We start from the raw sequence: 14,447 nt of genomic DNA on the forward strand, positions 1-14,447 counted from the left end.
CGAATCTGTCTCAAGAGAATTATAATGTGTCTATGTTCTTTAGGCCCAGAGCCAATTAAATAAATTCTAACATTCCTTTAAAAAAAAAAGTTCTTTTATGGTTCTTAGAACTTTCTAACTTGTGTTACAATTATTTGTATATACACCTCCTCTACTAGTTTCCTTCCAGAACAGAGATTTGCCTTGTTCATCTTGTTCCCACTGTGCTACCACAGTATCTGGCATGGATAGCCCTATATACATGTTAGTTCCCTTCTTCTTCCCTCCTCCTCACTGGAGGCACACTTTTCCCCCTACAGTTTCGTTTTCTTTCCTCAGCATCAATGTTGCATTCCTTGCTGCTGAGTGAGAAAATGTTCATCTGTGTGTGCCTCAGGCAGTTGTGTTTTGATGAAACAACACTCACAAACTGTTGTAAAAATAAGCTAATTGACCTAAAAATGGTAATTGCATTGCAGCCTTAAGGAACTACGAGGGAAATGAATACTGGTGAGATAGTGGGTTGTCCTGGTATGTGTGATATTTCATTTAGAATATGGATTTCAAGTGCGAACTCTATAAGGTTTGCATTCAGCAAGAACGGACTGCATTTCCGAAAGAACTATCTGTCAATCTTGTGGTCCTATTTTTAGTATCCCTGTTTCCTTTCAAACCTCTTTGGCAGATCAGTTATTTGTTAGGGAGAAAAGAGGTACCAAGTGTGTTCTCATATGTAGATACCCTTAAAAATTCTAGGCAACTTTTGTGGCCTGGAGGTTGGTGTTTTGAGAATACATTATTACCAGAATATGTAACTTTTTCTATTTAGCTGTCAGCTCCCCTCTCAAATTCTACCACCTGGGTGAAGTTCTCTCTGTCTAGAAATCTTTTCTCTTTTCTGAGTTCTGAGAACATTTATTTTCTGCACCATCTTTTAGCTCATAGCATACTGCTTTTTATTGCTGGCTGGTTTTGTTTGTTTTGCGCAAGTCTTTGTCTTCGGGAATAATTTTAATTGGTCCTTGGGTTTGGTCAGTTTCAAATTTTACCCTTACTCAGAGAAAACTGCAATAGTTACACTCTGTTTAAAGGATGATGTATTCCAGAGGACCTACTAAAATACCTATCATACATCTATAAATATCAAGTTACAATAAACATCTTGCCCTTCCTTTGTATCCTCCTTCTCTGGTGGAGCAGTAGGGTAAACACGTTTTGGAAGTTGGGTGCCTAACTTTACAATTTTGCTCATTCAACCAGCAAAAAAATACAGGGCAATGGAATCCACATTGTTGGTTATTTAGCTATCTTTTCATGGACATTTATCTACACCTTCAGTTTTCAGGACCCGAGAGGGCACGGACCTACTTTGTACAGCCTACAGTTCCAGCATGTTGTCTTACACAGAGTAGGCACCAATGAATGTGAGAAATAATTGAATAATATATACACTCTCTTGGAGTTTCTTTGTGGGGAACATGATTAAGAATAAAGTGCTAGGGCTTCCCTGGTGGCGCAGCGGTTGAGAATCTGCCTGCCAATGCAGGGGACACGGGTTCGAGCCCTGGTCTGGGAAGATCCCACATGCCACGGAGCAGCTAAGCCCGTGAGCCACAACTACTGAGCCTGCGCGTCTGGAGCCTGTGCTCCGCAAGAAGAGAGGCCGCGACAATGAGAGGCCCGCGCACCGCGATGAAGAGTGGCCCCCGCTTGCCGCAACTGGAGAAAGCCCTCACGCAGAAACGAAGACCCAACACAGCCAAAAATAAATAAATAAATAATTAAAAAAAAAAAAAAAAAGAATAAAGTGCTAATATCTATCTCAAAGTCTTTTTGTAAAAAAGTGGAGTATAAAGAAACACATAAAAATAAGGTATTGTTTTCACATTTTGGAAAAGCTTCTTGGCCTCTGATAGGCAGTGTTACCTGTATCGGAAGGACTGGCTGAAGGGAACTCCTGGAGACCAAGTATGTGAGGGGGAATGCATTCTCTCTTTCTACGGTGTTTAAACAGAAGCTGTAAGAACAAAATGTTTCTAATTAAGATACCACTGATCTTTCCCTCCATTAATTCCATCGTTCTTCAAAGCTAATGGGTATATACAATGACTTCACATCAAAGACTCTTTTCTAAGGGTTTAGGAGATGTGCGTTTTATTAGAACAAAGCAGAACTCACAACCCACAACAGAGCAATTTGTTGAAGTTATTTTGGAGTTGATTTATGGATCACTCTTTAGGAAATGGACTGGATCCTCATTATGTGTGCTATCCTTCTAAACCTCCTTCTCCAAGAAGTGTTTCAGCTGTCCTTCCTCTCACTCAATCCTTCCCCCATACACTTATCACTTGCAGTCTCCTCACACGGCATTATACTTACCTATTTTCTTCCCTTCCTCCTCCCATTACACCATAAGCTCCTTGAAGGCAGGTATTAAAGCTTGCTCAACTTAGTATATTCAGTGTCTTGCACAAGTGCCTGGTTTATGATAGGCATTCAACAAAGATCTGTTAAATGAATGGATGAATGAAAATAATGTCACATTTATAGAGAGTTTTAGGCTTGCAAGTACTTTCCTATGTTGACTCCCATGATACTCCCAGACAGGCAAGATACCTATAATTAGCCCTATTTATGGGTGTTAGAAAGGCTGTGTAACCTGAGGGCAAATAAGCTGCAATTTCAGGAGACACCAGGACTCCTGACTGTGGATTCCTGCTCTGGAGCCCTTTTCTGAATATTGAAAGCTGTTTGTTTCCTGAGCCAAGTGCCAAAGGCAAAACAAACTTACCCCCTGAATCCTTTTAACTTTCTCCCTGTTCTGCCTCCAACACTTCACTCCTCTGTTGGTTCCTTTCACCTGTGACTTAGCCCCACTTTTTATTTAGGAGCCACATATTCCCTATATGCAGATGAAAGATGAAAAAAATGTATTTTTCTGTTGATTTTCCACTTCCTCTGCCTGGGACCTCCTGGCTGAGCTGTAGGATTGTGGAATATGTGGTATCAGATGGGGATGATGTGTATGTGTGCGCGAAGATGTAGCTGACTGGTGTGGCCAGAGAGTGTAGCTCAGAGGACTATCAGGGCCAGAGCCTTCAATGATGAGGCCTTGGCCTTGAGTTCCCCTTATTCCCCCCCACGCCGCCCTCCCCCATCTCAAACATTTTTCCCCAGGGGAAATCTGAATAAAATTAACTGGTAGAGTTTGGAGAAAGATGTTGATAATGAACTCCAGCAGATGGTGATTTAAATATTAAAGAGCGGTCAGGGAAGGGGTGAAGTGGTGAAGGTGAGGATGCAAAGTATTCAGGGCTTACTTGCTGACATTATTTGTATTTGATAATTGTATGCAATTGGACTCAACAGTATTCATTCCTCTTTTCCACACCGCCCTGAGGGTGGAAGCTAAGGAGAGGGCAAAGGAGGGAATGTCTCAATTGGCCTCTAAAATAAGCAGAGTCCTAGTAAAGTTTTAGAAATCCAAGAAAAATGGAATGTCATGGGATGCTTTGAGTGACACAGATGCCTACATCATCAACAAGTTAAAATGAGGACGGCAAGGGAGCTTGTTAACCTTGTCTCAGCTTCACACACAATAACCAGATGATAAAGCACTGGCAACAATGACATCACTTCACATATACCCACCCCCTCACATCTAGTTTACCAGAAATAGACACACATTTCACATGTAGAAACTTAAAAGTTACACATATAATAAGGCCTAGCATTTAATGAGTAATTAACATGTGTCAGGAGCTTTACATATATTTTACTCCTCACAGGAGCCCTGTGATAATAAGAACTAACATTATGAGTTGACAGATAAGGACCTGAGGTTCGGAGAGGTCAAGCAACTTGTCCAAAGTCACACACCTGGTAAATGGGATTCCAGAATTCTCACCTATGTGACAGTGAAACAAATTATTTGACAGTGAGTCAAAAAACTCTTAGGCTAAACTGCCTCGCATATATCCAACTTATCTCCGCATATATCCATGGGGCAAGCACTCCCTCTTCTGCCTATATCACAATTTTTTACATTAGTGACACGTACATGGCCTGTATGCTGCATATTCCTCGTATGTCCCCAATTAGATTGTGAACTTCTGGAGGGAAGCGATCGGCTCCATGACCTCAGTCAGTTACACATAACTGCTGCTCGTTAGAAAATTTTCAACGAAGGATATCAGGATGGTGGCTATAAATGCGGAGTCTTGGAGTAAGAACAGGTACAGAAGGAAGACGGGGACAGGTGTATTCATTCGACAATTTAATGAGCACCTGGGCCGGTGTTAGGTGCTGGAGACACAGTGATGACTAGGCCAGTCAGGGTCCCTCCACTCATGAGACGTCACTGTAGAGGTCGAGGTCAAGATCAAAGTCATAATTTACCTCTGCGTTCCTCAGCAGAAAAAAACAGAGGAGTCACAGGCCCCAGCATCTGCAGGGTTTTGGCAGTCCTGCTGCACAAATTCATGAATAATAAGCTAGAAGTAACTCAAATGAACCGCTTTCATGTGATTGAACTTGACCGGCCAGAAGTCTTGGGCTGGCTGGTGTGGGAGATAAAGAGCGCAGAGCGCGTGGCAAGGCAAGAGTCCGAGATAAAAGGGGTGTGGCCGCCTAGCCTCGGCAGCCAGTTTTTCCACGCGTCGCTCCATCAGGCAGCAACAGGACGCGGGGCAGTAGGGTCTTCCACGCCCACCACGAGGAAAAGGGGGCGCGCTGGCTGGCCCCCGTACTCCTCACCGCCGTTTATGAAACGCCCCCCAATTGTGCCTCATGCGGAGTCCGATCCTCGCGGACGCACCGAGCTGCCTGGACTCTGCGAGGGCTGAAAGGTGAGGGCTGCGCGGTAACTGGGTGTTCCTAGAATCTAGGCTTCCCACCCCCATCCATTATTAAATCCTAGTCTCTTTTCCCGTTCTCCTGCAGCCTGGCCCGAGCACTCCTCCTCCAGAGGCTCTCGCCTCCCGCGCTAGGCCTGGGGGGCGGGGCGAGGGCTCCAGGCTGCGCGAGAGTTCCGCCCAAGTCCTGCGAGACTCGCCTGCCGCCGCTGCTGCCGCCGCCGCTGCCGCCGCCGCCTCCTACGTCTTTCCCTTTGACAAGTCGCCGCTGCTGCAGCAAAAATAAAGGACGCGGCCACCGCAGCCGCTGCCGAGCCGGGCTCGGGTCGCCGGAGCCGCGCCCCACCCCCGCCAGCTCTGGAGCCGCGTATGGTAACGCCTTCTCTTCTGTCCTCCTGGCCGCCTGTGCGTGCGCCCCGCTGGCCCGGCAAGGCCGGCCGGAGCCGTTCGGGGGCCGCCACCGAAGGGGGCCGCCGGGGTCCCGGGTGGGAGGCAGGCAGAGGCCTGAGGAAGCCCTCCCGGCGCGGTGCGGCTCCCAGGCCCCTGAGGCCTCTCGCTGCCCGGGCGGCTACAGAGCCGCGTTAGAAGCCGAGCCGCTGGTCCGAGAGGGCGGAGGAACCCGCCCGTCTGGCGGCTTGCTGTACCAGTCCACGGGCCTCGGGGGTCGCGTCTCTGACTTCCCCACTCCTTTATCCACTAACGAGAGTCCCGCCCCCGGCCGGGGCTCGGACCGGGGGGTGGGGTGGCGGCCCGACCCTATTTCGGGATCCGAGGAGAGCCGCGACCCGGGTGCCCCCCGTCACCCTCCACCTTCTGAGGGGTGGAGGTTGGGACGACGTGTCTTTCCCTTTTGCTCTGCTTTTTGGGTGGGGGCAGCTCATGATCTGGTAAACCTTTCTTCAAATCTTATGCCTCTATAAAATGATAATTTATAAAGCTTTTGCTGCTGGGAGGGGAGACGAGATGCATTGTGAAGTCTCTGGGGTGAGATGAGGATGATGATGACGGGAGCTGTCTCAGGGAACATAGTGAAACCTTTCCTGTGATGGGTGGCAGGTTCATGGGAGACACAGGAGGACCGGAGCTGGTACCATCTCTCCCAGGAGGTTATGTAAAAGACATGCTGTGTATCCTAGAGAGCTGTGAAACACAGGGACAGAATTTTGCTTTAATTTAACAATGATTTCTATAATGCAGTAGAAAATATGGATACTCAGAATAATAGGAATACCAAATCTGAACACACTGACCCATCCTCGTAATTCCATTTCCAGAGGTAGCATTTCATGGTTAACATTTTGGTGTATTTTCTAACAGACGCTTAATTTTTTCAAATAGTTTTTGGCTCATCCTTGACTGGGACTTCCCCATTCTATACATGTTGGAAAAATGATTTGTTTTATTTAAGTCACTTCTTTGACCTGCTTGATTAAACCTGGTTACTTGTTCATTAGCATTGACTGTACTGTCATCACTATCTCTTTCATTGGGCCCTCTTCCAAAATGATTATTAGCTAAATGCTTTTAAAAAAAGAAAACATTAAAAATTATTATTTACTTGGATCTAGGACATATGTGTTTTTACAGTTCTGCCTGTGGTGGGTGCTGTAAAGGAGTAGTATTTGTGGAAAGCAAATAAACTTTGATTATTATGGTGGGAAGAAACCTGTTTACCTCAAGGCTTTATAAAATTGGCTCCCATTGGTTATTTTTAGACCCGAATCATTATGTGACATTGTTTGTTTCATAGTGCTTTTGTGATTGGGATGGGATGGACATGTGCCTTTGATTATGTAGATTTCTATAGTGTGTGTTTATACAAGCAAAATTGAGTGTCCTTGGTACCTGTGTGCATATATGTGCATATATATGTATACACATGTGTATTAAGCACCTGTGCGCGTTCGTAAATCTTGGAAGTGAGTTAAAATGTATTATTATATTATTTGAAGAAAGAAAGCATTAGGTAGGGCAAAGAATAGTCTTGCAATATTTCCCCCAAATCACATGACAGTTTTATATGGCAGAATGAGACATCTAGGGAGGTTGAAAATCTGGAGGCTTTTAAAAATAGGATAGATTGTCATCTGTCTGGGGTTGTCATTGGAATGGCCTATTAAGGCCTCTTGTAATTCTAAACTTTTATGAATTTTGCTTTCCCTAAGGTTCTTATCACTTTGCTTCTTAAATTTCTAGTCATGCTGTTTGCTCGTGACACTTACCCATTCATTTGCTGGTCATGTATTCCACTCCCAATGCAGACATCGTGGTGGTTCGTGGAGGAGAAAGCAAATGTAAACATGTCACTTAATCTGTTTATTAATATAAACATCTGAAAATCCTATTTGATAAAAGGAATTTCAGAAGACTTGTTGATTAGGCTGGGTTGGTTAGTAGAGGATGCAAATAATAAATACAGTACAATTCTAATGTCCCAAGCATTTTTTCCCAAAAAAGACTAAATTACTCAATATTTGAAATTAAAAAAAAAAGACTGCATACATTGAACAGCTGATTTTTTAAAATTCAGATTTTCAGAACTTAAAATAACAATGATGATGACTTTGTAGTTTAGGGTGTGGAGAGAAGTTTGTATTAGGATAAAAGCAAATTGACTTGAGAAAAAACCTTGAATTTTGTGGTTGGACGACTATGTGATAATAAGTAACAAACACTATAATCTATTGACAGTTTTTTATGTAAATAAAACTTTGGCGTAACAGACAAATGAAATATGTTATTTTGGGCACATACTACGGATTATCACGATATTGAAAACATAAAAAAAAATTGGTCGTTTTAAACGAAGTTTGCAAAGCCAGTAAAGTTGCAACAGCAGCAAATTTTTTTTTGACTAAAAAAGGCAGAAGGTATAAAAAATATAAAGTAGGTAATTTACTTTTTAGATGCCCGATCTGGTTTTTATGATTTCAGTTTGTTCTGCTGTCACTTACTAGACCCTCTAAATTAATGGGAATATTAAATTCCAGATGAGATCCCTGAGCAAGGGAATAAGACATTCGCATAAGATGATCGATTGATGGATTTTATTTATTTTTAACTTTATTTTGAAATAATGTTAGACTTACAGAAACGTTGCAAAGTTAGTACAGAGAGTTCCTATACACCCTTCACATAGCATCCTCTACTGTTGAAGACTTGCATAACAATGATCAAACACAGGAAATTCGCATTGATGAAATATTATCAACTAAACTACAGACTTTATATGAATGTCACCAGTTTTTCCCCAATGTATTTTTTTTTTCTCCCAGGATCTAATCTAGGATCCCACATTGCATTTAGTTGTTATATCTTCCTAGTCTTGTCTACAATCTGTGACAGTTCCTCTGTTTTTCCTTGTCTTTCATGACCTTGACACTTCTGATGAGTACTAGTTAGTTATTTTGTATAATATTTCTCATTTTGGGTTTGTCTGATGTTTTTCTCATGATTAGATTGAGGTTCTGTATGTTTGCAAGAAAACTACAAAAGGGATGTGTCCGCAGTGCATCATACTAGAGGTACATGGTGTTGATATGTCTTATTGTTAGTGATATTTTAACTTCGATTGCTTTATTAAGGTCAACTCTGCTGTATTCTCCACTATAAAGTTACTATTTTTCTTTTTGTACTTGATACATATCTTAAGGGAGATACTTTGAGACTATGCAGATACACTGTTTCTCCTCAAACTTTCTCCCACTGATTTTAGCAACCATTGGTGGATCTTGTCTGCAGCAGTTATTACTGTGGTATTTGCCTTACTGGTGATTTTGTTATTTCCCTCGTTCCTTTTACATTTATTATTGGAACTCTTCTGTAAGAAAGAGATGTCCCTTCCTCATTTATTTGTTAAATTATTTATTTTTATAAGTATGACTTCATGGATATTTATTTTATTCTACAGATTCTACTTCAATAGTATCATTATCTTATTGCTCAGATTCTTCCAGTTTTGGCCATTAGGAGCTCTTTCGGGTTGTCCTCCACCCTTTTTTGAGCAGTTCCTTATATTCTGGCACCACAGGCTATTTTCCATGCTGATCTTGTATTTTTCCTTGTACCTGTCCTGAAATCAACTACTTCTCTAAGGAGATCTAGTTCCTATTATTGGAGAACAGAATTTAAATCAAGATCTGAATGCTAGGTATGCTCACTGGGGTGTCACTGCTCCTAGGCACTAAGAGGACAGAGCTAGGAAATATATGTATATATACTAACCTGCTCACACATGCAAGCAGACACACACACACACACACACACACACACGCACACACACTTATTTCTGTATTTGTCTTTCTCTATATTTTAAAAACCATATTTGAGTTCATATTAATATCTTGTATTCCAGTCCAACACCACAAGGTTCATTCCAACCTTTTTTTAAAATTTATTTAATTAATTTCTATTGGCGTATAGTTGCTTTACAATGTTGTGTGTTGTGTAGTTTCTGCTGTACCAACCGTTTCGTATTTGTAACGTTTTTTTCTGACAGTGAGAAACCTGCCTCTCCTTATCTATAATACTGTATACTAATTTATTTGTTCAATTTTAGAATGCACATCAAGTAGTGACCTATTGCTAACCCTTATGAGAAACATATTTACCAATGAGTGCAGTATTTGTATACATGTTTTTTTTCTTGTCTTTAGCCTTACAGTATCTAGTCAACATACTGTTTTTCAAAGTTACTTAGGTTAATTCTTTTGTTCTTCACTTCCTTTAGTGTGGTTATATTATTCATCTGTAATGCAGTTAGGTCTCATTCTTTGTATCCTATTTTGGGTTCCTCCAATTCTGGTTGATTTTATTTATTTTGCTATATGAAACATTACTGCTACTAAACATTACATTAAAAAAATATACTCAGATAATTGTCACTCCTTATTCCTACTACCCTATTCCCATTCCCTCCCCTCCCCCTTTTCCGCACCTGTTTTCCATGCCCTTAGGTAACCAGCTTCTTTAGTTTCTGGTTTATCCTTCCATTATCTCTTTTACATGCATGAACAGATTGTGTTTTTTTTGTATTCCTTTTTTTCTTGCATACAGTTTTTTAAATTGAGGTACAATTCACAAAACACAAAGCTCACCCTTTGGAAGTGTACAAATCATTGTTTTTTAGTCTATTCATAAGGTTGTGCAACCATCACCACTACCTAATTTTAGAACATTTTCATTATCTGGAAATGAAACCCTGTATTCATTAGTAGTACTAAGTATACTTAGTACTAAGTATAGGAAGTATTCACTTCCTATTCCCCCTTCTCCAGCCACTAGTAACCATACTTTCTGTTTGTATGAATTTGTCTATTCTGGACATTTCGTGTAAATGGAATCATATGATATGTGAACTATTGTGCCTGGCTTCTTTCACTTAATGTAATCTTTTCTAGGTTCATCTATGTTATAGCATGTGTCAGTACTTCATTCTTATTATGGCTGAATAATATTCCATTGTATGAATATACCACACTTTGTTCATCCATGTATCAGTTGATGGACATTTGGTTTTTCTTTTCTTTTCTTTTCTTTTTTTTTTTTTTTGGCTATTATGAACATTCAGGTACAAGTTTTTATGTGGACATATGTTTTCAATTCCCTTGGGTATATACCTAGGAGTGGAATTACTGGGTCATATGATAACTTTTTTTTTTTTTTAATAAATTTATTTATTTATTTATTTATTTTTTGGCTGTGTTGGGTCTTCGTTTCTGTGCGAGGGCTTTCTCCAGCTGTGGCGAGTGGGGAACACTCTTCATCGCGGTGTGCGGGCCTCTCATTGTCGTGGCCTCTCCCGTTGTGGAGCACAGGCTCCAGATGCGCAGGCTCAGTAGTTGCGGCTCATGGGTGTAGTTGCTCCACGGCATGTGGGATCTTCCCAGACCAGGGCTCGAACCCGTGTCCCCTGCATTGGCAGGCAGATTCTTAACCACTGCGCCACCAGGGAAGCCCTCATATGATAACTTTTTGAGGAACTGCCAAACTGGTTTTCCCATTCCCTTCTTTCTTTTTTGTTTTTTCAAAGATTTATTTTTTTATTGATTGATTGATTGATTGCTATGTTGGGTCTTCGTTTCTGTGCTAGGGCTTTCTCTAGTTGCGGCAAGCGGGGGCCACTCTTCATCGCGGTGCGCAGGCCTCTCACTATCATGGCCTCTCTTGTTGCGGAGCACAGGCTCCAGACGCGCAGGCTCAGTAATTGTGGCTCACGGGCCCAGTTGCTCCGCGGCATGTGGGATCTTCCCAGACCAGGGCTCGAACCCGTGTCCCCTGCATTAGCAGGCAGATTCTCAACCACTGCGCCACCAGGGAAGCCCTCCCTTCTTTCTTATATGAAGAGTGGCATGTTATAGATACTTTTTTGCACCTTTTTTTCAGCTTTAATAGTGTGTCCTGGAAATCACCCCAAAAGTTCATTCTTTTGAAGAGATAGTCTTTTGATATTCTCCGTTTTTTTTTTTTTTAATTTAAAAATTTTTCATTTATTTATTTGTTGGCAGTGCCATGTGGCTTATGGGATTTTAGTTCCCTGGCCAGGGATCTAATCCGGGGTCCCAGCAGTTAGAGTGCTAAGTCCTAACCACTGGATCACCAGGGAATTCCCAGATATTCTCCATTCTTTTTTACAGCTGTATAGTACTCTACTGTGTAGATGTATCCTAAGTTATTCAGTCATTCTTCTATATGTGAGCACTTAGGTTGTTTCCTGTATTTTGCAGTTATAAACAATTTTGCAGTAAGTGACCTGTGAATATATATTTTTGTAGTGTAAGAGATGTATCTTCAGGGTAGATTCCTGTAAGTGAGATTGCTGGGTCAAAAGTTCTGTGCATATGTAGTTTTGTTAGGTATTGCCAAATTTTCCTCCAGAAGTGTTGTACTAATTTGCGTTCCCACCAGTAATATATGAGAGCACCTGTTTTCACCACAGCCTTACCAACAGAATGTGTTGCTGTGCTTTTTAATATTTTTTTTTTTTGTCAGAGATGACTGATTTTAAAAAAATGCCCTGCAGTCATTTCAGTGACCGGAACCCATCGTGGAAGGGCACTTAATGCCTGCCGTTGGCAGGTTTTTTTTTTTTTTTTTTTTTTTTTTTGGCTGCGTTGGGTCTTCATTGCTGCACGTGGGCTTTCTCTAGTTGTGGCGAGCGGGGGCTACTCTTCGTTGTGGAGCACGGGCTCTAGGCGTGCGGGCTTCAGTAGTTGTGGCTCTAGAGCGCAGGCTTAGTAGTTGTGGCTCACGGGCTTAGTTGCTTCGCGGCATGTGGGATCTTCCTGGACCAGGGCTCGAACCTGTGTCCTCTGCATTGGCAGGCGGATTCTTAACCACTGCGCCACCAGGGAAGCCCTGTTGGCAGGTTCTTATAGCTTGAAAATGAAATATATTGTCCACTAATACTGTACTGATAACATGTAGGTTATTTTGTGCAGGGGAAATTGACTAGAAGGCAATTTCCGATCTACCCAGGATTGCTCATTTGAAACTTTTTGCATTTAATGGAGTTGCTGCATTGATTCATAATACCCGTGCTCTGAAATACTTGTGGAGTTTAACAAAGGATAACTGAAATTGTAAGGAGAATATTTTTTCCTGTAGAGTATGTATGAGATAGTAATTATTGGTTCACATTGTATGCTAGTTATTTTGAACAGGACATACAGTACATATTGGCACTATGGTATGGTAGTTATTTGAACAGTAATGGCTTTATCTGGAATCTGTTTTATTTCCATAAGAAAGAAGGCCAATCTTAAGGAAGAAGAAATCGAGAGTTTAAAGTTCTGGATTAGGATAATCCTATCAGATTTTAGTGGTGCCAAGAAACTAAGACAACATGAAAAACATCTGCATCTTACAAGGTAACAAGTTCTGCTCAGGGGGACTGGAAATTTAGGTTCTTTCACCAAAAAGGACATTGTTCCAGGTGCTTGGAACACATTAATGAAAAAACAAGTATTCTTGCACCAGAGGAGCTTACATTCTAGTGGTTTTCTGATGAATTGATGTTTTCAGGAAGACAGATGATGAGTGCTGATTGTGAGTAGAATCAGTAGAGGTTTGGTGTATTCTTACAATCACCTTTGGTGGTATAAAAACCTCAAATAACACTTTATTTTACTGGTTACAAAGCAAAGCCATGAAAAGGTTTCCACAGGATGGTAACTTATGTTGTTCACCAGTCTTTTTTTCTCTCATTTTAAGTGATTCCTACCACTAGTAGTAGTAGTAGTAGTAGTAGTAGTAGTAGTAGTAGTAGTAGTAGTAGTAGTAGTAGTAGAAGAATAATAGTTACAATAGAATAATAGTATAGTATAGTTTTTTTCTCATCTGGGGTTCCATGAGAGAACTAAACCCTAATGTTCTAGGACATTTGAGCATTAATTGTATGTGAAGAATTAACTTCTCTCCATTGCACCTAGAATGGCACTAGTTATCTACTGTCCTTGGGAGAGTTGAGAAAAGATTCACTCCAATATTCATTTCAAGTTCTATGGTTCAGATGATGAACCCGGTTGAGAAAGGTCATAGTCATTATAGTTAATTAGATATTTTGTTTGTTTGTTTTTCTAACTTATTACCACTTATTAGTAGAGTGATGTTGGATAAGTTTTTATCTCTTAGCCTATTTTCTGATCTATAAAATGGGAATGATGATAGTTGCTACCTCGTAGGGCTCATGTGAAGATTAAACAAAAAAGTTTTTCCCATCTACATTTATCCATTTCTTTGGATTTAAGAACTATCTAAATGTTGATTGACTTCCACATTTATATCTTCAGTCCTGACCCCTTTCCTGAGGTACAGTGTCATAGTTCGTCTGCTTATTCCACATCTCATTTGGTTGTCTAAAAGGCTTCTCAAACTAAGTTTGCACAACACAGAAGTTGTGATTCCTGTCCTCACCATTTCCTCCCAGTGTGCCCTTAGTAAATGGCAGGACCATTTACCTAGTCACTCAGGCCAAAAGCCTTAAGTATCACGTGTGATTCTTTTCTTTTCTTTTCTTTATACCCTATAATCAGCCCATCAGCAAATCCTCTTGGTTCTGTCTTTTGAATATATTTCTAATCTGATCAGATACCATCATCTCTACCTTATTACTCTGGTCTAAACCACCATCATGTCCTGGTTAGATAATTACAAGAGTCTCTTAACTGTTTTCCGTTTTCTCACTTGACCTCCTACAGTCTATTCTGCGTTTCACAGCTAGAATGATCTTTTTAACTGTTCATCAGATAAACCACTCCTCTATTTAATACTTTATAATGACTTCCTTTTATAATTAAAATAACAGCCAGATTCCTGGCCATGGCCTGTGAAGTCCTCCATGATGTAGTCCCTGTCTCCTTCTCTCTTTTCACTCCACTTCTGCTACACTGAACTTCGCTATGTTCTTTGATCATGCCAGGTGCATTCCCAGGGCTTAATACTTGTTCTTGCTCTGTTCCTCCCTCAGGTCTTTGTACTGCTTGCTCCCTCACGTCATTCAAGTGTCTGCTTAAAAAGGGGTTCAGAGAGTCTACCTCTTTAGAAATCTCCAATGAGCACACTATACAAACTAGTGATCACCTTGACCCTAATTTCTCCTTGTCTCTCTTGCTTTAT

The 14,447-nt window shown here is 41.1% G+C and overlaps 1 protein-coding gene across 1 annotated transcript in view; it reads left to right on the forward strand.

Annotated features, from left to right (window-relative positions):
- Window positions 1-5,026: 5,026 nt before the first annotated feature.
- Window positions 5,027-14,447, forward strand: part of HERC1 (HECT and RLD domain containing E3 ubiquitin protein ligase family member 1) — a 205,360-nt gene continuing 195,939 nt past the window's right edge. Inside the window, exon 1 of the mRNA XM_057542678.1 lies at window positions 5,027-5,204. The gene's annotated coding sequence lies outside the window, so the exon portion shown is untranslated. The remainder of the gene's footprint in view (window positions 5,205-14,447) is intronic.

The sequence above is a fragment of the Balaenoptera acutorostrata genome, chromosome 3 (genome assembly GCF_949987535.1).
Source record: "Balaenoptera acutorostrata chromosome 3, mBalAcu1.1, whole genome shotgun sequence".
NCBI classification, from domain to species: Eukaryota; Metazoa; Chordata; class Mammalia; order Artiodactyla; family Balaenopteridae; genus Balaenoptera; species Balaenoptera acutorostrata.